The sequence below is a fragment of the Passer domesticus genome, chromosome 4 (genome assembly GCF_036417665.1).
Source record: "Passer domesticus isolate bPasDom1 chromosome 4, bPasDom1.hap1, whole genome shotgun sequence".
Lineage (NCBI taxonomy): Eukaryota > Metazoa > Chordata > Aves > Passeriformes > Passeridae > Passer > Passer domesticus.
In genome coordinates this window covers 36,919,700-36,947,364 of record NC_087477.1, presented here as the reverse complement: position 1 = coordinate 36,947,364, position 27,665 = coordinate 36,919,700, and the positions used below count along the sequence as shown (strand labels likewise).

Below are 27,665 nucleotides of genomic sequence, written 5' to 3'. Positions count from 1 at the left end.
GGAATGCCTGGTTGTTGGCCTTAAAGTAACAATGCACAAGGGTTTCAGATACTCCATGTTTGGCAGCTGTAAAAGGTACCTTGAACTATCAGGGAAACTGAAGTCCAGCTACAGTGGCTATTAGCTTTTGTGCTGGCAGCGGCCCAAAGTGTGTTCATTTTACTCACAGGAGCCATCCAGCTGAGGTCAATGTGATGTCTCACAGGGACAGAGTGCACAGGACTTGGCACTGAGTGTTGCAGGAGTGCAGATGTGGAAACGACTCTACAGCCAGAGACAAAGAGGATTCACAAGGCAAGGAAGGTTTTGAAGTTGTTTCTGCTGACCTGTTCACGCACTGAGACCCAAGCAGACAACCACAACTCCCTCGCGGTGGAGTTCATGGCTTGTGTGTTATTTATGGTTTCAATAACCTCTGTCCCAAGAACTCACCAGTTCAACAGGACCCACTGACATTTTGCTGAGCACCTACTGCAAGCCAGGACCAGCTATTAGGCCTTGAAGAGAGAATGTAATTGAAGATTCACAGTTCCCACAAGAGCACCTTAACGTGCTCGCATTTTCCTACATCCACAGTACAGGAAAGTATTTTTCCCAAGACACTATGTGGAATCTCAGACAGTTTTGTTACTCAACATTAACCTTCCAATGCTATTCCTGATAAATCACCCCCATACCAGAAATGAGATCTTAAAGGTTAAGTTTTAATTATTTATTTAACAAGCCAAGCTGTGGAAACGTTTAGCAGATGGATTATTTTCCAGTACACATTTTCTCAAATTCTTCAATCTATTCAGTTTGAGTAGATGCTCTCACATGTCTCAGCCTCTTCTGTTGTATGAAGGACCTGGATAAGTGTGTGAAAAACCTCTGAATGACTGCAATTTTATGAATTTTCATTCCATTTGGAATATGTCTCAGTCAACAAGTTGGAAACTCCACCAGTTTTGACTTGTGGAGTGTTTCTGTGATTTTTCTCTCTCTGAGGGCATTTTTGACTGTCCCCAAAGAAATCAGGAGTTCCAACCTACAACTCCAGATGGATCACTAGAGGGAAAGGTCAGCTGCAGTGTAGCTTACTACATGTGCTACTCCCACGAGCACACACTCTGCTTAAGTACTCTTTCCAGGTTCTTCCTCGATGGTGTTTGTTTTCAGAACATCCCTTCAAGGGGAACTTCCAAACCACAGAAAGGGAAAACATTATAATCTACTACTGACTGTGAATTGCACTATCAGTTTGGGAGAGAGAATAAAAGAAAGGAACACAAGAGAATGGGAAGGTGAGAATTTGGCAGGGGCCTCTTAATGATTTCTACACCATCCAAAGTCTGGATATAAAATACAGAGCAACAACCTGGGAACAAACTGGGGGAGATTGAAGATGGCATATTTTTATGAGGGGAAAGACTATTAACTAAAGAATACTGGGTTGGAAATTAAATCAGTCACATCTCTGGCATATTCTGACAGCACAAAAGTCTTATTTTATTCCATTTGAGTTTGTAGTGAAATTTTATGCATATAGACATAATATTGTCCTTCTTTTAGCAAGGGTATGATTATCAGCTTCAAACTTAACAAAATAAAAATATTTTGATAGATGTTTCAGAATTTCCTTAAAACTACACCAATTCAGTGAAATTTATGGGAATTTTTTCCTCTCTGGAGGCTGCCATTCATATTTAAAATCCACCTCATACTGGCCATGCTCTCAGTGGACAGCTTTTATGTAGAAACAAGCTGTTTGTCAGCTCAGGTGAAATGTCCCCAAGTTCTCTCCTTAGCACCTGGCAGTATCAGTAGTTATTTATTCACACTCCATCCCGCAATGGTGCTACCCTGCTGTCCGGTCCCTATCCCACTGGGACTGCATCCTCATATGGCACAGCCCACCTGATTGATTCAATGTACAGGAAGAGGCTACTTTGTATGCTAACTGAAGTTTAAAGGAGATGAGAGTTCATGTATTAAACAGGACTGGAAGTGTTTCTAATCCACCATATTAAATGTAGATCACAGGTTTCCCACCTTATCTCAAATTAACAATACATGCAGGTACACAAAATTAGAGGAGGAAAGTGCCAATGAGCATATTCCTGAAGAAAGAGTTAATTAAACATTCCTGTCCACCAAAGAAATATCTATACTTGTACTTAAATTTTAAATAGATGCTAGCCTAAATTAATTTTAAATAGCAGAGTAAGGAATTTTTTTTTAAATAGCAGAGTACTACCCCTGCTCTTTCACAGAGAAATTAGGCATCTCCACCAAGTAACAGCTAACAGAAATTTCTTCAACCTGGCTACATTTAAAGCTGAAAAGATACTTCATGGCTATCCAATGTAATCAAGACTGAGCTATTAATATTTTCCCATTCATTTACATGACTTACTAGAGAGCTGACCATAGCAAACTATTTGCAGAGTGCATTTGCATTACCTGGGTAACTGGACAAACCTAAGTAGCCCACTTGCTCTGGAATTTCAGAGACTTTCTCAGACCCATGTTGAACAAATTCTGTACATGCCAAGTTATTTGGAACTTTGCATCAGTGGGTGTAGCCTGATTGCAGGGTAATAGAATAAAACACTAACACTAGCATCTGACATCTTGCTTGTTTGATGGTTCAGCTCTTTTCTGCAGCTGTAAAACAAATAAAGCGCATCCTACTAGATTTGTTACAGGCCTCCCACTTACCATGTGAAGTCTGAGGAAGAGCCTTGAGCTAATAATCCCAAAGAATGCTCCCATAACCTAGCCCTGGGCAAAATTTACACTGATCCTTCACACTGCAATCAATCCTTGTTTAGTTTTGTAGTCTAAGTCTGACAGCATCTGCCTTCTGTCAGCTACAGGAAGCCATATGTGACACTGGGCACTAGAAAGCAGACAAGTTTTGCATTTTCATAGGTTACACCACATATTCAGGACATCACAAATAAAGAGACAGGTTTGCTTAATATTAATCACAGACAGGACTTTGTTCTATAACACCAGAAGTTTAGACTTGATTTAAGCCAGGCACTACAGAACAGTCTCTTAACAACTGACTCAACTCCTACAGGAGCAGCACCTCTATTCTGTCTATGGGCATAGATGTTTACACTGGTCAATTAACATAATTATTTATAACAATCTCTGCTGGTTTATCTTCCATAGGTAGCACAGCAGAAGAGTAACAATTCTAAATTATGGCTGTTATACAAAACTGTCTCTTAACAACTGACCGAACTCCTACAGGAACAGCACTTCTATTCAAGTGCTAATGACAACAAAGCATGTTTTGAACATATACCAGAGTCCACCAAAGCAATTCATGCTTTTACTCTTCTGTTTTAGGCTTTTCTGTGAACCTTGGCTATCCTCCATCTTTCTCCAGTCTATGACAGAAGGAGAGAGCAAACATTTCTGTCACAATGGCAAAAATATTTGGCCATTCAGTCATACCTGCCCAGCTGGGAAAGAGCTCATAAAGAAATAAAGCATTTTGGAAGGCCTGCAGGAGCAAAGTCCTTGCAGGGACCATGTTAAATATTAACAGCATGAATGGTCTTGCATCAGCTCTTGGGGGATCCTGCTCAGCATTTGCTCTTGCCTCCATTTCTCTAGCAAAGTGGGGTTTTGGTAAGACACCTTGCCAGCTTTGCAAGCTCTGGTTTGAAAATACTGTAGAGAGAGCACTTCCAGTCAAGTTCAGTGAGCTCAGGTCATGAGCTCTGCTTCTTGACATCATTACCTCACACATGCAGTTCTCCCACCACCACGGAGCTTTAGCTCCAGTACTTGGCTAACAACATATAGGCATAATGCCTCTTTACATGATGTTGCCTTTTCCAGTGCAGCCATACTTGTAGCCCTGTTTTTCCTGATTCAAAATGTGACTGTGTTTGCATTTTTTTATTTGCATGTAAAGAGGCATTTTGTCTTCTTCCACTAACTGCTCTAGCAGCTTGGAAAGGAATTTTTAGCTTGTTTTGTTATTTTTTTTCCCAGGCATCTCCATTCTCTAAGTCAATTTACGAGAACAATTCCTTGTAAATGTTGTCTCTCATATTTATTGTGCTTTCCTAATTATCCCATCCTTGCAGTATTTCAGGCACCCTGTTTACCTTGCCTAGCAGTTACATGCTGTTGCTGACATCAGCATAACGTCCTTGGTGAGAAATGATGTTAGTTAGAAATATAAAGCAACAATAATAAATTCAAGGAAAAAAATACAAAAATGCTCCATGACCTCCCTGACAAACTGCTGTAATGGTCTGAAAACTGCAGATGTTTTTCCACTAAGTTTTTACAATGTTTGTTTTGAAATGATTCTTTTTAAAATCATGTTGTTTTCCTGTTGTAATTTCTGCAAAGCAGATGTGACATCTTGGGCTTAAGGGCTTTAAGCTGATTTTGATGGCTCAGTCTTGCTGCTATGCAGGGAGCACAGAAAGTTCTCCTGCAGTGGAATGGGAGTCTCTGTGTAAAGAACAAAGAATCACCTGGGAGGAAAGGGGTTGTCCTCACTGTCAGTGATAGGACTTGGCTGCCGGATTTAGGGAAAAGGTCCATCTACTGCCTAGTCCCACATGGCTACTTCTCAGAAACTGGAAGAACACAATGGGCCATATCAACTGGCCTAACACATCTCTATTTCCAGCAGCCCAAGGTCACTCATATGCACACAGCATATATAACCAGTGTTACAGCAAAATTTTGTCTGAGAATGGCAGGAGCATTGATTGTACCCTTAGAAGCATTTACAAGATAATTCTTTCTGCTAAAATTAAAAAAAAAAAAAAACAACAACCCTGTAGGACAGTTAGGAACTGGATTGAATAGATTACCCTCTTGTATGACCAAGTTACAATCAGAGCAGAATGAAAGCTTTCTGCCATCATGTGTTCTCAGAGCAACTAGGAGAAAAGCTGTGAATGTCCAGCTGGTGAGAGATCAGGAATCATAAATGCCTTGTCTACCTGCCAGTTAAGCTGTAAACAGCTTTGGTGAAGTAAAGAAGAAAGTTGTGTAGGTTTTTTTTTTTTCCCAGTGTACAGTCTTAGGTTTTACTGAAATCTACAAACCAGGCATGTTTATACCTACAAAACCACGTGATTCCTATGTAGTAGAAGAGGAATAATAAAGATGATTTTTCTTCCTTCCACATGGCCTTGCTACCCTCCTCATCCTCAAGGGCCTCTTACAGACTCCCACCTTTCAGTATAGTTCTCCCTGGGCAGGGAGCTCTGCTTGTGGTTGCCTTTTGTGATGAGTACAGATGTTATTCTATGGTTAGCCAGAGAGGCTATGGCTCATACAGTGCAGTGAACTTTAACACACATTAAACACAGCTCCAAGACAGAGCAACATACCTTACGGAGGCAAAACAAAAGACAAATAATGATGGATAGCTGTATTAGGCCCTCAAGTACTTATCATTAGAGCATGTTACCACATCTGAGATAGCCAACACTGCAGAAACACTAAAAATGGGGATTTCAGAGCTGCCTGGATGATTTAGGTATTCATTAATTTTCAAATATGCTTGACAGGTCAGATGCTGTCCATAAATTTCCAGTGATGGTTTAAGGGCTATATAGCTAAGATTGAAAGAAAATTATAGTTATAAATAGACAGTAGGAACTGAAAAAAGTTAACCTAGGGTGGCAGGCAATAAACCTAGAATGAATGCTTATTTGATTTTTCAGTATAAAAATAGACTTTTTTTAAGCCTTTTTCTCTTTTACACATGCTGAAAAGGAAGCTGCATAATGCAGAACAGCGAGACCATGCCTTCATCAAATCCAACATGCAACAAAATACTGCTGTTGGTGTTACTCTAATGCAAATCTTTGTGTCAGTATTTTATTTCTTTTGCACCATAAATCAGAGACAAGACAGCAAGCAGTGTAGTCCCATAAGGCATAAATAAGGCAGCTCTATAGTCAAACAGAGCCCTCCACCTCCCTAAAGATTGTTCTTTCCAAGCTGTTCAAATACTGAATAACTCCAGGATATAATTACCCCTTGTATTCGATCATGCGCCAAAGTTAAACTAACCAAGCATTGTAATGTAATATAGTTCCTTGAACCAGCTAAACTTTCACAGTGTTTATCTCTCTGCCATATGTAAAAGGACCACCCAAACAGCATATCAGGTAATTGTCTGTGCTCAGCAAAAAGGGAGTGCTGGAGAAGAGGTTACAGATGACACAGTAGCAAGGTGATTTAGTGACACACAAAAGAGTTGGAAGATTTCTGCTTCTTTCCTGGTTATAGCCACTGACAGCTGTAAGAAAAGCAGCCACATAACTTGTTTGGCCATGAGTCAGTACTTTTTTTTTTAAATTGGAGGCAACCCCATTGAAATGTATCTGTTGCCTAAAGGTTTTTTAAGCCAGACAAAAAACTCAACATTTTATTAAAATAAAACTAGATTTTAATTTCAGAAAATGGTGAGGTTTTTTTTCTCAGTGTTAAAGATAACAAAAGTAGCAAACACACTACTTTCAAGCAATCACAGAGAATTCATTTGTCTAAAATGTAATATTATAATTTCGTTCAAGGTCAAAAAGGATAATATTCCATCCGCTAAATCTGATGCTAATAAATATCCTTCTATTTCACATCAATAAAAAAAGCTTCAAATTAAGAGATGCTATCTGAACCTGGGACTATAACCAGCTACTAAAAATTTTTTCTTTTCCAGATAAACACTGAACTCAGAGACACGTAAAAGTAAGAAAACACTAAGTAATCTGCTGAGACAAAAAAAAGTTACATTCATAGATAGCTTTTTGGAGAGTGTTTTAAAGACCACGTGGGGAAAAGCTGATGAATTTAACAGGATACTTTCCTAATGTGGGTCATATTAAAGACTAGGGTCATATTAAAGACTAGGGTTCTTTAAAAAAAAAAATTGTCAGTGCCCACTAAGCTTAGAATATGGTATTTCCTGTCTGCTTCAGTTCAGATCAGTATCAGAACCCAATTTCCCTGCATTTTCTGCTCTGAAGTCCTTCCATAGCCCTTGTCTGGAATACAAGGTAAGACAAAGTATGAAATGGGTTTTCCATATGCAGTGAAAAAGTCACCACCATTATTTAGTTTAAACAAAGAGTGAGACATTATTATTTACTGTTGATAGACAAGGGTGAAGCAGAGTCTCAGAACTTCTGATCCTAGTTCTGTAAAGCACCATCTTCAGACAGGTCACTCACATAGTGATCCTCAAAAGATGTCTGAGTACCAAACCTTTAGTGGATTTAAGGGCTCACATCCCAATCCAGAGAAGCATTGTATAGTACCATATGGTTTTCTAGACCAGGATTTCAACTCATGTGCTTTCCTTTTAGTCTGTAAAAACAGATCAAAAGTCTGTAAAAAAGGTAAAAAGAAATTCCTACAAGACTGGGAATAAGATTTCCCAAAATCTCATGTTGTTGTCTTAAATGAAGTGCTTGAATACCTTCTGTGCATCTCCAGCCTTAGTTTCTTTTTAAGCTTATAGAGACAGAACTTCAAATGTGGCTCTGAAATACCATCAGCTTCTTTCCCGCTCATTCACACCACAGCACTGAAAAAATACAATTATGAGGCTTTCTATTTGAACTTTAAGGGGGAGAACTGAGATCCAAATGGCAAAAGAATATTATGTGAATCAGAAGAAAAAATCACCCTCTAGAAGAATGGGGTGATGGAGTCTCAGCTCGGTTCAAGAACCATAGCATGGTTGAGACTTGCACATGTCAGCACTTGCATGTGTCAGCAGATCATACATTTGAAAAGTTGTAAACTGGTGTGACAAACTGAGGGAGAAGTGAGGAGAATTCTTGGATCACTGGGTATAAACAAATGGCTTCAACACACTGGTGCTACCAGGTTAGCCTCAGAAAGATCCTACAAATTCTTATGATCTCAACCTTCTAGACACAAGAGTAAGATGGAAAATAAGAAACATTTGTCAGAACAAGCCTCAACCCATCTGCAAGCCTGAGCACATGCACAGTGGAGAAAGCCTTTTGCCACAGTAAGGAGCCATACCACTAGGACAGCTGATGAAGGTGTAATGGACTGTGTTAAAGAAGGGGAAGGCTTATCCTACACTTTGCAGGCTTTTAAGCTGCTAAAAGCACTTTATAAATTCCTCTGGCACCAGAAGCTACATAAGGAAAACATAAGTTGTTCTATATGAGTGTAAGAGTTATTAAAGCTTTCAAGGAAAGCTCAAACTCAGTGCTTATAATACGTTTCCAATAAAATGAGAGATAAAAAGAGGAAGAGAGATTTTTGTATGCAACAATCCTCATTTCAAGCCATTTGTACCCTCTGAAAGGACTTGCTCTACTTACACAGGTTGTTTTTCAAATGCCATGAAACCCAGTTCCAGGTAATGGGATTGTCACTACAATTGTGCATCAGTGCACTAAAGAAAATGCCAAAAAACAAAATTAACAACCAACTAAAATAAAAAAAGGCTCACACCTATCTTTGCCCACTTACTTTGTGGCACTCAAGCACATGAAAGAACCTCAATTTTTAAAACTACTTTCTATACAACCCCCCTCAGTTCATTGCACAATCTTGAATATGCCATCAGATCTGACATATGCATTTCTGAAGAGAATAAGTTTGTGGGGGGAAAAAAAAAATCCCAAAAACCCAAATTAAAAAAATTAACTAGTTTTTTGGGGGTTTCTGCAGAACAGTTCTAGTCTGACATTCAGTTTGCCTGCATTGTGTGATACAAAAAAGCCTCAGCTGCTGTCACTGGCTGCATGTAATAAAAAGAGGCTGTGTTTTGCTCTGTTTAGACACAGTTACACCAAGCTGCTTTAAGCCACTGTAGAATTTAGCATAAATGTGCCTCTTAGAAACACAATAACACCATAATTATGGCTGGCAAATCACTTGCTACTCATTAGCTAAGAGAAACAGAAGCAAACTTAAGTTGTATTTAAATTTACTGTTTGTTGTGTACTGAAAGCAAGCCAGCTGTTCTCACCAGTGGGAGACAAAGTCTACAGACATAAATAAATATGCATTAAAATGTTTATTTATGAACAAATGCATGGGCTTTGTTTCAAAGATACCTCAGAAACCTTGCTGACAGGCACCACGTAGCCTTCTAACCTTGAAATAACCAAATGCTAAATGCGGTGGCCACATGCTATTTTTAATTCTTAAAATACAACATTGACCATAACTAATATATGCGTGTGTAGACGTGACTGAAGTTTAAAATTTAAGAAGAAAAAAAACACTTAAGAATAAAGAAGATGGGTTTCCACAAGAGTGAGGGCCCAAAATATTCTTTAGCAAGAATTGTGGGTGACCCAAGACAATATGGCTTTTCAAAACAACGGGAAGTGTGTGCAAACAGCAGTAACTAGGTAGCAGTGCTACTAACACATCAGTCTCAATTGTTTTGATACAAACATATTCTTTTTAAAAAATTATTTGGTATCTACTTGGAAAATATCTATTTGTGGTACACAAAGAGCTTTTAGACAATGTGTGATTAAATGAAAATCAACTTCTAATCTGGAAAACCTTCATTAAGCACACAGAAAAATTAAGATGCAAGTAGGTCATCCTTCACTCTTACAAATTTCTCAAGCTGTCATCCAAACAGCACATAATCAGGAGCGCTGTGTTTCAGAAAACTAGACTCCAAGAAGGAAGACATTCAAATTTTCAGGAAACTGGCCAAGGCTTGCAAATATGGGATTGATTTCTTGCTCTCACAAGGATTTCCAGTGTATCTTGGCTTATGTTACCAAAGGGATTCCAAAAATCTAAAAATCAGACTTGGTAACAAATTTAGCATCAAATATTCATCAAAGAGTATTTGCTTGACTTGGAAGCACCCAAGACCATCAGCGCATATGCTTCCTAGCTTCCAATTAATAAAACTCGCTGGCTTAGAGTAAAACAATGACATCTCAGCCCTACCACAGGTGGACAGCTATCTTCCAGTGGCACCCCCAAGGTGCCTCTGGTATCCTGGACAGCAGGTTTCCATCACTCACTCCAGATGGTGCTCCCATTCCTGCTCTTCTTCCATTCAGTGGGGGTGGGACACAGACAGACAGACAGACTTCCTGCACACATACAACAAAAGCAAACTGTACCTGTGCCTAAATTGCACTTGCCACAGCAGCTCTGTGGGCTCTGCCTTGCACTTCCACACCACTGTCTTGGAGTAAGCAGAAAGGTCCAGACGAGATCCTCAGGCACTGCAGGAATAGAGCCACACTACACAGATGGAAAATATCCCCATTTGGGATATAGCCACAGAGGGAAAGGAGTGGAGAGTCTTGTGCAGCAAGTGTTTAGAAACTTTTCTAGGTCATGGTCCAAGGGGAGAACAAACACTGGGGAGTGCAGCATTTTCTAGCAGAGGAAAATCCATCAGTTGTATAAAAATGTCCTAACATTTTGGCACACCTGTAGTTAAGGACTTCAGTGAATAACACCACTGCACAGTAAAATGTGTTTTCTATTGTGTTGCACAAAGCCAATATTTAGATTAATTTTACTTGACATTTTCCACTTCATATCATTACTTTTTTCATCAAAATGAAAAAAAAAGTAATAAGATGGATTCCCCTGAGTAACATTTTTCCAGTGTGAAGAATTTGTATAAGGGATTCTGGCCAAAGCAGAAATTTCATATAAAACAATTGCATGCAATTTTACCTGCAGCTTTCTACCCTCTCCACCCCCAGCAAGTTGAAGGTAGTCCTGGTTTTCTATTTCCTTTTTCTCTCTCCTATTTGGGGTACTACCACGACCCACTGTGTTATGAAAACAAATGAGCTCCTCGTCTGTTTGACTTTCTTTTATCTGTCCTTCAACTCTTGTGAGTTATTAACTGCAGCTCACATTAACAGAGAACATAAATCATTATCACTACCATATTCCATTTTCACAATTAAAGCACAGAATTAATAAACAAGAAGATAAAACACTAATGAAAAAAAAATTCTTTCCTTCAACTTATATTTTAGCACTCCCTACTTACAGTGTAGTCTCTCCCTGCTTTATTGCCAGATGGACTGCTGGAGCCCCTCTAGGGCAATCAGTAGTCAAAAGATTTTTCCAAAAGAAAATGGTCCTTTCTAATCTTCCTCTGCCTCTTGATAACTATAAAAGATGAATCAGTTTTGCTAGACCGTTTTGAAAGTCCCAATATGAATGTGCAAGAGCAGTCAGGGATTCTAGCAAGCTAACAACAGAAATGCTTGTTAGTAACTCACATTCATTTTTAGAATCATTAAAAGTTCGAAACAATTTGCTTTGTAAAAAAATATTGTTCATTTATCTATTACACAAATACCACATGTTGAAAGGGATATTCTTTTTTTCTTTCTTTTTTCCTGACCAGGCCAAATCCAGACATACTTTGCATGTCTGCCCCATATGCCTGGACTCCTTTAGATGCAAAGGAGGGAGGAAGAATTCCAGCATGCCCCATTCTAGCCCAAAAAAGGCTTGAAATCAGCCAGTTACATAGTGTGGCATGGTAGCTTGTAGGCCTTCCAAAGATGTGCAGTTCAGACAAACCTTTAGCAATATAGAGGAACAATTTCACTGAGAAAGAAACTCAGCAGTCTTAGCCAGACATTCAGGAGTGGCTGTGGATACTACAGGTACAGTTCTTCCTCAGCTGTTCATCCAGAGAGGAGAAAAGACATAGGCAAAAGCTGATAAAATTAATCAGCTCAGTGCTTTGACTTTTCAACTGAAGTGCTGCTAGGAATTCCTCACATACACAATCAATTCCTGCCAGTTTTAACCAGCAAAGTTCTGTTCTTTAAGAAAAATTTGTTTAATTTCTCCTTATAAAATGGTGATGCCACTTTGTGCAAAGTACCAGTATTATATATTGAAATAGTACAATATATCCAGAATAGTTTTCAGTAAAAGACATAAGTTACTACAGGAAATAGAAACTGCCCTACTTTAACACACACAAAAATTTTGTGCATCTCCCTCTCCAGTATTAGTCACAAGCAAAGACAGAATACCAGAATAAAGAGATCCAAGGTCAATTTCTAACTCAGCTGGCCATTTCTAAGTGCTCCTGTGTAACAATTTTCAACAGCAGAAAAAGGAAATTGGTCATAGTTTTATACATATAAAAATCATGAAGATTTTTACTTGCACTTTATACATATATTAATCAGGCACAAACAGTCCCAACAAAAGCCATGATCAGGAACAGAATTCTCACACTTGAAAAAGAAGTTTCTCCTTTGAGCTATCAGCAGCTCAAGGACATACCAGGAAGTGGTTATTTAAAGAGTTTTCTGATCTTTACCAAGAACTTAGCTGCTAAATGAAAAAGAATGTATGAGCACAAAAGCAGAAGTGCTTTGTGTTACGGTTACTGAGGAAGAACAGACTTTCCTATTCCTCCCTTTTCAGTGAAGCATCTTCTACACTATGTGCAGTCCAGGAACATCTCTGGCACTGACATTTTAATGATCCTATCCCACAAATTATTCCCTTAACCGATTAACGTATTGTTGTAACACTATACTGGTCTAATTTCACTTCTAATTTGGCAGAATTTTTCCGTCTGCCAAGACCACTCGTTACTTTGAAGCAGTGTTTGAAACTCAGCTCCAACTATACAAAGAGAGTTCCTAAAATAGCCATGAACTGTGTGAGGTAATGCCAGAATGAAATCAGATATTTGCCTGTGCTCTTCCAGCTACTTTATTGATGTCTACTGAGAAGAACCCGAAATCTGCATTTGTTTACTATACTTCATATAAGGCCTAGCTATGGAGAGATGAGCTTGATGGATGTATATATCTGTGTTAATCTCACCTCTGAATTCACAGAGGATAAGATGATGAGCACTCATTCATGTGAATGTTCATTTTATGAATTGCTAACCAAGGGATCACCTCTCAGCACAGAGCCCTGCCTAAGGGGAGAAGGCAAATACACACAGCAATGGATATGAATGAAATAAATCAGTGATTTAAAGCACAGTATCCAAGGGTGCAAGACCACTTCTAGAAAGACCAGTTCTTCTCAGGAGAGATTCTGGATGAATCTCTGCTGTTGTAACTGTAGGTGTGTCAGCTGTTATGCCCACAGAAAGCTAGAACAGGGTCCTTTCAGCTGTGTACTCCCACAGGGAACAAAAAAAAATTAATCCTTTTTAGCTGAATTATATCAGAAACCTCTTTTTGTTGTTTGTTGGACTGATTTTTTTCAACTGTGAAGGCGTTCTGAAGCCAAGGATTTAGTAAGAAACTGGAATTTGCTATATATTAATTCACATTTTACTCAAGTAGTCTAAAGTCTATGTTTCAAAAAAGTTTACACGAACAAAGCTTTGACAGGGTACCTTTTCAGTGTGTTGCTAGTATTTGGTGACACTGAAGGATGAGTAAATAAAAAGTAAGCAGAGATATGCCTGATGGGGAAAGCGTAATTTATGAGCAGTAGGTAGACACTAATCACAATGCTTTAAAGAGGTCATGTAACCATAAAAAGAATTCAGAAAGTGTGAATTTTCGAAAGATGCAACATCTGGTAGAATTTTCTGAACACACAAGGCCCTCCTAACCTCTAGAATAATCTATAGAACAAATAATGCCAAAAAAATAAAATCTGGGAAAATATTTAGGAGAAAAAAGTAACTCTTCATGAAGACATCAGCTCGCTATTCAAAATCTACATTATTAGCTGTTAAGTTGGAACAACTTTTATTTCTTCAAATCAAAACTTCTGGAATTCTCCTAAAGATTCATCCTGGGTAGATAGCACTATTCTATCACCACATCATTATACTACTAAATTAAAATAAGCTGTATAATGTCAAGTTTCAGTTAATTACTTTACCAAAAAGTTTGCAAAGCTACCCTTTAAGCTAATGGGGAATTATTTTTGGGGTCTTCACTTGAACCCTTTTGATTCTGAAAAGATTGAAGAAAGGGGGCTTTGGGGTGGAAAATCGAGGTAAAACTAATAGCGATGCATTTTGTCCCAGCTAGGAAAACTTTCAGCAATATAGGAATATTGGCAAAAGTCTTTACTATCCCCTGACAATGTCATCTGGATTACATCCTCTCTAGCAGTGGGATTAAACCGCTTGTTAAAAAAAAAAAATATCCCTTTTCATTATTTTTTTATTTATTTAAAGAGAACAACTATAAAACTAAACCCCTTAAGAAAAAGAAAAGGAACATTTGTGTGGATTTCTCAAGACCCAGTCTGAACTTCACAAGCTCTTCAGAAGGAGTAACTGTTTGGTTTGTATTTTCAATGTGTTGCAAGAGTCTCACTTATCCATGGGTCTGATCATGACATTCCTGTGGGGCAAAACTACTAAATGGTGACAACACAACACTGATAATTCTGCAAGTATGAGGATGGGAATACAGGGTCAAACACCTACAGACAGAAATCTATAATCTCCTCCCCCCCAAAAAGTTCTTTTGTTGAACCTACTGAGAAAGGGTCTTAGCTGTAATCAATAATTGCTCAACTACAAGAATTTTAAAGGCAGATGTTAAATATAGTCAGTAAATCACTACACCCTGTATTCTTCAACACTGACCCTTTAATGGCATCAAGAGAAAGGTTTGGGGTTTTTTCACCTCTGCAACTCAAACTGAAAAGCGATGATTTTGGCTGCGGTTTAAGCACACCTTGGAGAAGGATTTGGGATGTCTATAACCATAGAAGACAGAAGTTTATAGCTCCAGCTCTGATCTTAATGTTGGTTTCACAAGGCCCTGTGGGAGATCCTCTGACAGCAAGCAGGTTTGAAAGCAGCTGTGGTTACAGTCACTCTGAGGCTGCCAAACACTGCCTGTGGGGTGGGACAATGCACTATTCAAATTTTCAGCATGCTTCCTTCCAGCAGAGATTTTACATTTTGATAGCAAAAGAGCACAGCATTAAGACAGCACACAGAAGGAACATGGGGGGAGGACAAAATCAAGAGAAAAAGCAACCTTTGGGTTTTTTAGCAGCAGCATGGTATGAACCAAAGGCACATACACTGAAAACCCGTATGAAATTATACAAGACATTTTAGGTACACAAAACAGACCTGTTATGGTGATGGCTGGGAATCTAATAGCAATATGAGTATCCAGATTTGCTGCACATTTTAATCTGAGTTTTACTGTAAACTTTTCAGAGGGCTCAAATGCTCCCTCTTTCCAAACGAGTTTTCACATCATTGCCATCTCCAGCAGGCAGATCACAGCACACCCTCTCTGCCAGCATGCCTTTCCCTCCAAATAGGTCTTTGGAAGAAGAACACCATCTCACACTAGCACAATCTGCTCAACAATCTGTCCAGATCTCACACACATCACTAAAACAGAGCTATGGGGGCACTCTGAAATAAACTGAGCTCTTTGCTGTCCACAGAGACAGCTGTAAACTACATTTGGCATGGTTATCTGAATACATGCAAACCATCTTCCCCATTCTTCCAGACTGGATCCTGACATTTGATTCATTCATAGCACAAATGCTCTTTATTAATCTCCTGTAATTATTTTGCAGTCATTGCATATCCGTGTGTCAGGTGATACAACACTTTCTGAAGAGTTCCACCTGGACTTAATCCAAAATAATAATAATGAAATTATCAAAAATTATTTCCTCTCATTTGAGCACATTCTGTTTACTCTTACTGAGGAAAAAATTTTACATTATTGTCAATGGGTTAACACAGAATGCTCAAATAGAAGGATAGCTGTTTTGATTTGCTCCTTGTTTATCAAGATGGCATTTTTTTGTAAAATTATGTTGATTTAGTTTGGAAATTCTAACATAGTATAGCACACACACAATGTTACAACAACTGCAAATTAGCCCCTGTTGTTTAGTATTATTTTATCTTAAAGTTTTATAAACGAATTGATGATAATTTATGAGAAATTACTTGCAAGGATGAATACTAACAAGACAAGGAATGAATCCAAAGAATCTGTTCTAAAAATAAAATGACTGCACCCTAAGCCCATGTCAGATCCCTTAAACCCTTTACTTCATTCTCAGATGTTAGCTGCCCATGAGTTTCTATTATGTAAGCAATTGTATTGTAAGTCCTACACGGGTATGGCAAAAGCCGAAGTGAGGAAGACATGTCTCAGTTCCATCAAAGGAATCCTTTGGATGACAGTCTTTGGCAGACCTAGACTCTGTCTGCCCATGCTCACTTGTATTGGGCTTCAGTCTTTGTACAGCTGATTCAATTTTTACCTTAATATTATTTACCCTGTCTTTGCTATAAATTTAGAACTACAAATAAAATGGATGACAACTCAGAGAGAAAACTCATTGCTCAACATTGCATCTCTCAGTATCACCCCCACTGTCAGTATGATACTGTAATTCATGATGATGTCATGTAAGGGAGCTAAAGGCTACATTCAAGTTGTTATATGTAGTTGTTTCAAATTATTATGTGCTGTTTCTCAAACAATGACAATGGACTGTGACCTGCAAACTTAAAAATCTGTATTATAAATCCAACACACTTCAAATAAAAATAAAATATTCAAGCCAAGTTTAACCATGTTACCTAGGCATGTCTTTAATATAATATTCATCTGGAACAACAATGAACACGGATAGCCTTTCATTTTCTACTGTTTGTTTGGTAAAATCCTTCATTCTTTTACCTTCGTCGTGAATGCTTTTGACAACAGATACTTGGCTGAGAAGATGAAAATCAAATTGTAAGCACTACTGTAAGGGGTTACAGACAGCATCATAATCTTTCAACAAAAAAGGATTCCAGCTTTAGAGTTCAACAGCAGACCAGTCTCTGAGATCACTTCTCATCCTTTGTATTGTACTGTTTCAGGACCACTCATTCCTTCCTGAAGCCAAATTAGAGTCATTGAATAATTTAGGTTGGAAAAATCTTGAAGGTCATCTAGTACAACCATTAACTAACCACTGCCAAGCCCCCAAGTGCTGCCTCTACACGTCATTTAAATATGCTCAGGGATGGTGACTCCACCACTTCCCTGGCAGCCTGCTCCAATGTTTGTTCCCACTTTGGGAAATAAATTTTTCCTACTAACCAGTTTCACAGGACGTGTGCTCCAGACCCTTCCCCAGCTCTGCTGCCCTTCTCTGGACACGCTCCAGCACCTCCATGTCCTTTTTGTAGTGAGGGGCCCAGAACTGGACACAGCACCTGAGGCATGGCCTCACCAGTGCCCAGTACAGGGGGACAATCACTGCCCTGGCCCTGATGGCCATACCACTGCTGGTACAGGCCAGGATGCATTGGGCCTTGCCTACTGCTATAGTTTTCTACAGATGAAACAAAACTATTGTCTGTAAAGTGAAACCAGCAGAGATCTTGGTCCTTAGTCTTTCAGTGTAATGCAAGTATCCATTTAAGTCACCAGGACGGTCCTTACTTTGCCTCTGCCACTAAAAGACTGCACTCTACATGGCGGTTATGTTGCCAACACCTATTTTAGTACACACCTACAAAAGTGAAAAAGAAACTAGAGGAGTCATAGATCAGATTTCTAAAATTGTCAAATAAAGTTGTATTTTCTACTTTATGTGAAAGCAAGAAGAACGAAACAGTCATCCACCACCCAAATAATAATTCTGGCAGTAAAATGACTGCCTTTCTTCTCATTTCACTTCCAAAGTTCCCAGAATACATCCTGTTGCACACAAGCAAGCAAAAAGATTTTTTAACAATTGCCACTGATTGTCAAGAAGTTGCTTCTTGCATTTTAAGAATGCAGTTCTCCAGTATTTGCAAGAGTTTTCTAAAATGTGGTTAAAACACCAACATTTTTGTTACTGAAGCAATCACATCTAAGTTCAAAAAACCCCCAAAATCTCTATGATGTGACAGGAGTGGATTTCAGAAACTCTGAACTCTGAAAAGATCTGTTGAATTCTGGGACAGACACAGTGACGCCTTTGTCTGTGCTTCCCCCTTCAGGCAAGTTGTGAGTAAATATTTCTAAGCACTTTTCATGACTAGCCCAGGTTTACCAATGGCACAAAACAGTCTCTGATGCATGAGTGTCCAACGCCATCCCAGGATTAGGTGGCTATATAATAAATTCAAGTCATTAATCCTGCAGACTGACAAGAAACTTCTTTAGCAAAACCCTGGTGGAGGCATCCATCACAACAACGTATACCTGAAAGAAGCCCTTGAAGGGGTACTAAACCACGTTTAATACGCATTTCATGGCAATCCTCACTTTTTCTCTTTGCAATATGTACTGCAGCTCACTGCTGCTCTTCCTTTAGTGTTTAGGTTGTCTTACAATCTCTATTCACAGTAAGTTTGTTTAGTGAGGTATCCAGTTACTCTTAGATCTAATTATAAGGTATGCTCACTATACAGAAAAACAACATAACTTATTTATTCTTTGCTATAATCTGAGAGTGAAAATGATCAAATACTTTCTAGGCGTCACAGGGATGTAATATCTTCTTCAGAAATAAAAAACCCCTAACAGGTCGATTCAAAATGATAGAGCCACAATCAACACTTTCATAACAGCTTTGTTTGAACTTCGCAGTTATTCCTGACATATTTAGTTCACTTTTCACTTGATATATAATATATATTGCTGTTTCAGGCTGCCATGCTGTGCTGGCTCTCTGAGTATTAGATATACTGTATACTGCCAGCTATGAAATCATGCTAAGATTGTGAAACACATCAAAGCAAGGACATTCAAAGTTTCTTCAGGCATTCTCATCTAATTTCCTCCTTCTCTGCTTTAGCTGCAGTTTATGTTGTACTACATTGAGGCATGAGCTGGGAATTCTGGTAATCCATCAAAAGAGCAAGATGCAGACTTTAAAGACATTTTTCAGCACTACTGTTAGTGGGTGAACCTCAAAGACATGACTGAAAACACCCAGTGTATTCACTAAACCTCAAGTCTTTGTGACAGTCTTTTTGGAATGAGCTGGCATCTTGCTTTTTCTTCTCCTGAGTAATATGAAATATTTCATGCTTTTGGAAATCAAAATGTAGTTTTAGTGATCATTTTACTTAGTTCGTCATTTTAGGTTTTTTTCAAACCCAGCTGAAACTCCTAGCAGCTACATCTCCCTTGTTTAGCATTACTTGTGACAAACACTTCCTGGGAAACTTGGATATGAGTAGCTACAGTAATTTTTAAGAGTTTGCAACAGCATTTAGGTTACTACTTCAGCTTTTTTCACTTACAGGTAGTATGCTGCCAAAGCAGATCTTTTGGCCACACCACTAAACAGCCTAAATGAGCTGTAGTTGATGCAGTCCAACCACCACAGTTAAATTCTATATTAATTTTTTGACCTGTCTCATTATCAACTTGAAGAAAAAATATTACTCCCAATGATGATGTTTGGGGTTTTTTTTACAGTGTATTTAACTGACAGCAAGTTGCTTTAATTGCATTATAAATATCATTGATTTTTCTAATTAACACCTTGTGTTTGCATCAGATGAAGATGAAAGGCCACAGAGATCTTGTATTTATGGTGGAGTTCATCTATGTGCTCCTACTTGACCAGTTTGCTGAAACAGCATTGATCATTGTCTTTGTTTTTACAGTAAATCCCAACATCTCCTTCACAGGAGATGTTGGGATTTACTGTAAGAAAAAGGGTAACAGGCTGTTACCCTTTTCTTCTAGGAGCTACTCTTCTTGCTGTCAAGAAATCCCACCTGTGGCTGGGATGGGGCCAATGCAAAGGAAGAGGGTTGATCAGCACTGAAGCTATGACTGTTCTAATTCTGGCCTTACTATTGTCACAATCAAGGCTTTGTTCAAAGCACGTGAAGTGCCATGAAGAATTTGCTAATGGCATTGACCAAGAGTTTGGTGGGACTTCAGGAATTATTCCTGTCATATAGCTCTCTTCTGGCTTTTAGACAGTAACTTTCTATTTCACTGTGGCTCATAACACTGCCATAAAAGACAAGGATTCTGGAAGAGCTCATGCATTCGCTCTTTTGAGGTCTGCAGATGAAAGAGACTTGAAAATAGTAAGATATGTCTGTAGTTAAGCTGTGTTCTTGGTTCCTGTGCAATCCAGCTAAATGACCACTAGCTTATGGGATGCTGCTTTCTACTGCCTGCAACTTTCCTGCTCAGTTTGCTTCCCTAAATGTTGGCTCATTGACTGGCAGTGCTTTGCTGAGCCAACAAACATCAGTTAAATCCATCTCTCTTACTTAAAAGAAGAAATAAAATTAAACAGAAAAGCATTTTTTTCTCTGACAAAAATATCTAATTAATCTATTCTTTATGAAACTATGATTGTACACCAGCTAACAGAAAAAGTTTACAAGGAACTTTTCCTCAGAAGACACTTGTCAGCCTATTGTATCCATGCTAAGAACGCACTCTTACAAGCCTCTTCCATTGCTTAAAAAAAAAATTATATCTATATATATATAAGTTACTTAAGATATTTTAGGTTGCAACTCTATGGGTAAGACAACTTCATACTGCAGCTGGCAAAGTTTAAAGGCTATTTATTTTTTTATTTGAAATTCAGTGACTTCAAAGAAGGAGTACAATGGTGGCCAGACTTTGAGTCACCAATCAATCATCAAAATTAAGCATGACCAGCCTCTTTTCCTTCCAATTGTGTAAAATTCTGCAGGAATTCAACTTTCAGGAACGGGATGCATGTACATTTTTTGGGGTGAGATTTGGCTGCTTCAGTAATTCCCCAAATTAAACACAAAAGAAAGAAGAGTGTACGGGCTTAGGGATTTCTCCCCTCCTCTGAATTATTACTAAACAAACATAATTAGTGGTCCCAGATGGAGTAGATGGAACTGTTACCCACACTCCCAATTAGGACAGGCTAACACTTCTGCTAATGTGTTTTTGTCTGCCAGGACTTCCAATCTACCACATAATAAACCCCAAAGTGCTCTGGAGCCAGTCTAGCCAGCAAGCAAATCAGAGTCCCGCTCCTGTATGTCTTGTTTGTGGCAGCACCAGCTCTGTAATTCTCTCAGTCTCACACTGGATTCATGAGGTTGTCACAGTCCTGCTCTACTTCCCAGCTCTACAGACCCCTGCTCTTCAGTGCATCCAAAATTTACAAAAAATCCTCACTCTCCTTTGTTCAGCAAGTGACTGCGATGGTCTTCTGTAGTGAGAGGGGACTCCTCTTTTGTTTGCTTTCTGAGAGTAACATTGTGTTTCAGCCGTTCTTGAGGCATTTCTCAATATGCCCAGAGGCAAACTATCATATTATCCATCGATTGCTTTCCTAATTTCCTATAAAAAGCCAACATTCTGTTTTTATTATGCAACACAAACAAAGGCATGGGCAGTTCAGGAGAGCATGGGGGTGGTAATGGTTTGGGGTTTTTTACTTTCTTCTCCACTCCCACCAACTTTTTAAATAAGATAACTAGACAAATATCTTAAAAATTCTCCTGTGTATATTTAGAGAACTTTAAAAAATCTAATTTGTTACACTAAAAGACCATAAGGAAAATGTTATTATACAGTCAGCTGAAATGCAGAATTGTCATGGTGGAGTGGGACAAATATTTAAACTCCAGTTTTTCTGAACACTTGAAGTCAGGTTAACCTTTCTCATTTCTTTTTCTCTCTCTCTAAACACCAACTAGTTATTTGGATCACTATAAAACAATGTCAAATGGAGGCAAAGATAATCCAGTGAGCATCAGATTTTACATGGGTTTTTTCCCAGCAGCCTGTGAGCTAGTTTAGAGCCATTGATGTTTTTTTAACTATTCATAGAGCTGGGAACTGCATGAACTGAGGAAGTATTAATTAGCACTTGTCTAAACCAAACATTAACAGACACCTCACAGGAAAATCTCCCTTATTTGAATTACTCTACTATGGTACACCTAAATTAGTAATAGCAACTATTTCCAAAACTAAGCCCCCATACAAAGCACTTGGTCCCAAAAAGGTGCAAGAACAAATACATTCTCTGCCATTTTTAAAAGGCTGTAAGTCACTCTAAATACCAATTTATTTTAAAAAAAAGTCAAAAAACTAATAATTGTCACAATTCAATGTGCCATACTCTGTAAATATTTACTTTTTAAGGGACAAAGGCAGCCAAAGCTATAATCTAGCAGCACATTCTTTCAGAAGGAATATATTCTCTGTTGATAAAGACATCAGCTTGTATCACAGCCACAAAGTATCTATCCAGATGTCTTGTTCATAAAGATTCAGGATACATTTTGGAATTTACTATGAAGAAGCCTTCAATACAAGCAAAATACAGCCTTCTATTGACAGGATAATCACTGAGCTAAACTGTCCCCTCTGCTACAAATGCCAGCAGTAGGATCATTTGGTGAGTCTCACTATATCAAAATCACCTAGAACAAAATGTGGAGTTAGAAAGGAAAATAAAAGAGGAAGAAGAGATTTGGAAAATTAGTTCTAGATCTGTATGCAGAGAGGAACAGAAGTAAATTACCTTCAATAAATGCATTTTAACAAATACACGAGATTGAGACAATTGCAGGGTCTGTGATTTTATCATACCTAGACCTTCTGTGAAACCTTGAAAGGAGAAAGTTTTGTAATGCTTTTTACTTTGTAATTGAAAAAAGTCCTTGAAAGTGTCAGTTTTCCATATGCATTATGTCCATGGCTAGAGATTTTTTCAGTGGTACAAAATGAGGACTGATGCTCATAAACTGCCCTGAATTCTACAAGAAAGAATTTTAAAATTATGTAATTTTTGGATGCTTCCTTTCTCTTGTTTCAAAGAAATTGAACATGATCAAGCACGGTTTCACAGGCAGAAGGTTCCTGTAAACAACTGTGAGCTCTTACCACCTCAATATTTCTCTGCAGTCATACACCAAAAGTAAAAGTCAGAAAGCTTCCTGTTTTTTTCTGGAGAATCAACTTACACCTATCCCTCAGTATGAAGAGCTAAACAAGAAATACATATTATAATTTGCATTATTCTTTAAAGAGTCAAGAAGATGAAATAGCATAGTTTCATAGTTTCTGTGTTATTTAAAAATAAAGTGGAAGAAAGAAAAACCCAAAAATATATCCACAATTACAACATCACTGGATGCATGTGGCAAACAAAAAAATAGATGTCCATATTTTGATGGCATTTCAACTTCACTTGGTGGGAATCACATGCTGTATCCTGGGGCAGCACAAAGTGTGAAGCTCATCATATTTAGTTTAGTAATCTTTATGCATTGAACAGGTCATAGTATAACAAGTCATATAGTACAACAGGTCATATAGTATAACAATATGTATATACAAGTATATGGAATAACTAGTATATAATTGTTAACGTACGTTCTGATCCTTATTTATTTTTTGTTCAGTGCAAGTACATCTCCTTTCATGATCAATTTTGGTAACACTGTATTCAAATGAAAATTTTGATTGTTTCAGTTAAGATGCAGAGAATCCCATAACCATAAGCCTTAGAATAATTAGGGTAAAATAGAAACATATAAACAAAAGGTAGGGTAAAAAAACTTCTAAATAAGTTCAAACACCTCAGTGTGACATTACTTTAGGAGGGTCACTAGTGATCAAAACCTGTTCATTGAAAACTGAGAAAAATTACTACTAAGAGTAACACTGGAGACATCAGTCAAAAAGATTCTGCATATTTGTTCTTCATTTAGAAAGTTTCAGAGCATTCCCCAAGATTATCTGGACTTGATTCATGTTTTCCCAGGTTTAGAGTATACATTCATTACTTCTGACCTAAACCCAATCTTTTTGAAGGTGGACATGGCACCTTTTTAGCCAGCATGCAGCAGCAATCCTTTACAGACAATTGCAATCAGAAGAAGGTAGTGGACTAATAATGCAAATTACAGATCAGCTGGGGAGTTAGAGCAGGAACTTTGTCTCTCAAGCACACTGGTTCTCTTCTCACAAGGAAAGAGCTGTGCAGGCCCTGTGAGTGAGCAGCTCCACTGCAAAGTCTCTGGGGTCTGGACAGGACTCTGAACCTTAGTGACTTGTGATCTGGCACCAGCACAGGCTAACAGCACCTGTGGCTGTACCAACCCAACAACTACCCATTTTCTAATGAAATTATGAAGATTCCTTAATTAGGGAACTTCAGACTGACTCTGAATTAATTGTTGGACAACCTCCTAAGGCTCCTTCCAACCTGAATGATTTACATTAGTGTCACCAGGTTGTCAGGATGGTAATTAAAGAGATCACTTCTACCAATGCGGCACCTCTCAAAATAAAAAACAACTGCTTCTGCAAATCTTTGTGTCCAGAAAGTTTCACATCCAAGATTTAGCCTCACTTGGCCCTACCTTGCTTTGAGATCAGACAAGATATCTCTATTATCATTAGGTATCATTTCCGAAGAAGAGCACCTATCACGCTAGCCAAGTCAATTTGTCTTAACAAAATCCATGCCAGCATATTTGAAAGATTACATGTATGAATCACTCCTTTAAAGCAATTACTGTGATGTTTTTATTGGAAAACTCTTGCATTCTTTAGATTCTCAGTGCTGTTCCTTGCAACAAAACCTACAAGCACAGAATGTTGTTTCTTTTGTTTCACATCACCAAAATGAGTACAATCAACTGAGTAAGATTTCAAGACTCTTATCAAAAGTCAAGCCAGACTGTCTTGTGAAAGGGAGCCACCACCACATTTATCATAATTCTGATGGAATGGGGGAAAAAAAGGAAAAGGAAAAAAAAAAGACAATAAAAGAAAAAAGAAAGGAAAAAATGAATGAAAAAATAAAAGGAAGTTACCGCCCCTGCAGTAATGCCTTTCCTAAAACCTACAGCTGAACTGGGGAGAAAGTTACTCCCTATATTACTATACTAGACCATTGATTTATATTGTCTAAACACAAACGCTCAGCTGAAGCATTCTACTCAACCACCATTCACCACCAACTCAACCATACGTGATGCAGCTGTGTCTGTGCCAGGGCTGCTGCAGGAACAGCAACATCCCTGTTCCTGGCAGGATGGGGTGGGAGAAGAACAAGGAGGAAAAATGGCATTCAAATATTCAATAGCAATAAAAAAATTTGTTAAGTGAAATTAGTACATTCCAGCTAATAGATGAAAATGATTTCATACTTCAGGCATCTCAGAATGTTTAAAGGCTTACAATAGGTAAGTATTACTTTAAGGAAGCACCACATGGGATCACTTATTATGAAATCAGACTTCAAATTAAACACATGGAAAAGAGAAACGCTTTGGTAATTTACTCTACGCCTACCTCTAAAACTCCCTGTTTCATCTTTCGCGCTGCCTGCTCGGTTCTGTGTCAAATTGTCTCCCAATGTGCTCCAAAGTCCTGCCTGTCTCTTGTTACTGCACAGGCGTGTGCCAGGCAGCAAGCCAGCCAGAGGCATGTGTCCTGCTGGCTAACTGATCCCGGCTGATTCCCTGCCTCCTGGAGTTAGTGTGATCCACCGAGGATCACAGCTGAACCACCCTCACCTCCACACGTTAATCCTGAGCACACCTGCCTTATGCCAGTTGCAGCACTGGCCTTCAAGCCGGTGCAACTTCACCCAGAATAAAGACTGGTTCAGTAGTTAAGCTAATTGACTCCAGCCTTCAAAAATTTTCCATACATTTCTTTTTCCTTTAAAGTTGATGAAACTCTTCTTTGTGAGAAGGCACAAAAAAATGAAACTACTTACAGGATTGGCCTATTTGCATAAATTCAAAATGAAGTGAACACAGGAGTTTAAAAATATATTCTTTAATCATTTCACATCCATATGTGGCATCCTAAGATCAACATGAGTAGACAAGGAGTAATTATTGGAAAAGCACCAACTTTCACACACACCAGTAGAGGTTCCTCTTTGGTTTTGAGCTGCATCACCTCCATCACCAGGGACATCCATGGTGAGCAGAGAGGACCATAGTGGCAGGCATTAACTGCTTTCCTCTAACAGCTCCACCACAGCATCACTGCCTTTCTCTTCCCTACACATCAGCAGATATAGAACACACTGCAGAGCTTCACATATCTGTAAACACAAAGCCCTTTCAACTCAGTACCTCCAGGACTGGATTCACTGTCACTAATAGCTAAATGCCTCCCCTTGATCCTGTTGGGAAGATTATCTGACATATGTTCATATTCTGACAGTCCACATACCAAAACACACATATGACTTAAAGCCATGCAGCACATAGAACTTACCTCAGAGTGGAGCTTGGAAAACAAACCACTATTCCTCAGGCAGACATAAACCAGCCTCTCTGCTGGGTTTCAGTTCCATATTATGACAGCCAGGCCCTCACACAAACTGGCCATTCAAGAAAGGCTTCAGAAGCAATGAGGCTGATGCTTTCCTCTCCTCCAGCTTTACACTGGCTCAATATCCAAATGACATCCACCTCTCCATAACAGCCCAACTGAAAACTGAGTTGTCAACTGCTTCTCGAGAAAGCTCACAAGTTAGAGAAAATCTCTAGAGAATGGAGTTATTTGGTAGCAATCAGAGAGTAATGAATTTCTTAGACACACACAGAAACAGCTTCATTGAAACTCTCCCAAGCCTGGACCAAAAAGGTTTTTTTAATCAGATTTAGAGCCTCTAAATTTCAACTCATCCAGCAGAGAAGGAAAAAGACACTGACGTATTAAGATAAACAAGGACAACAAGTCCATAAAATAGGACAACACAGTCAACAAGTAACAAGTACCATAAAATACCAAGATATTTATGGGGATCCACATCCTTTTATGCACCTGTAAGCAGCAAACATATCATTCACATATCCTCCATTTAACCTATGAAACTCCACCACTTCTCCACTATGCCAGTCTATCTTCTCTTCCCCCCCAGCTTACATCTAGAACACTCCTTCATTCTGTACCTTAATAAATAATTCCAAAACCTCAACAGCAACTTTGCTTCAGCACCCAGCCACTCACCTTCTTTATTCAATGCAGAAAACCAGAGGCTGCTGCTCAGCAGAAGTCAGCTTCTCTTGTAGTGTAAAAGAATTAAAATAACTAACTGTACATCAAGCATTATTGTAGTTCTTTAGAGAAAAAACAACTGCACTGAATAGATCCATGCTCACCCATCCTCAGAAAAAGGAGCAAAACCCCTCCATGGCATGCCAACAGCAATCCCATTTGTATTGCATCACCTGTGTTACACAGGTGGTAGGGATTAAAGCCTCATTCTTGCTGGCTAAAAAAAGATAACAGTATCATATCAACAATGCTTTAAAGCCACCACAAATGCTTCTGTGCATGTCTCAAAACAATATTTTCTTTCTATTGTTTTATTTGCAAGAGTATTTGGAAAATTGTTTATTTCAAAAGTGAAGAGAGAGGGACTTCCCTCAGAGATTTCTAAACTCTAACACCTTTCCTTGATACCACTTGGTTTGTAATCTAAAGAAAAACTTTGCAAGAAGGCTATAGATTTTCTTTTGGGCTTCTGGTTCCTTTCTCCAGCAAATCTTCACTTTTATTGCCTCTCCACTGTTCAGTCTTATAGATTTATGCAAGCCCTCTTCTTCCTGCACTCTAATTCCTATTCAGCTTAGTCTGAGCCACTTTTCTTACACTCTTCCCTACTTTTTGTAGTAAAAAAACATGGTCAAGTAAGAACCAAACAATTCTTTAAAATGCATATTTTGTTGTCAGTGATGCTTTTAACAGCAGGAT

General features: G+C 38.5%; 1 long non-coding RNA gene across 1 annotated transcript in view; it reads right to left on the bottom strand.

Moving 5' to 3' along the window:
* The window catches only part of LOC135298949 (uncharacterized), a 63,868-nt gene extending 36,748 nt beyond the window's left edge, over positions 1 to 27,120 (bottom strand). The window contains exon 1 of the long non-coding RNA XR_010360998.1: positions 26,919 to 27,120. This is a non-coding gene — a long non-coding RNA (uncharacterized LOC135298949). The remainder of the gene's footprint in view (positions 1 to 26,918) is intronic.
* Between the last annotated feature and the right edge of the window lie 545 nt (positions 27,121 to 27,665).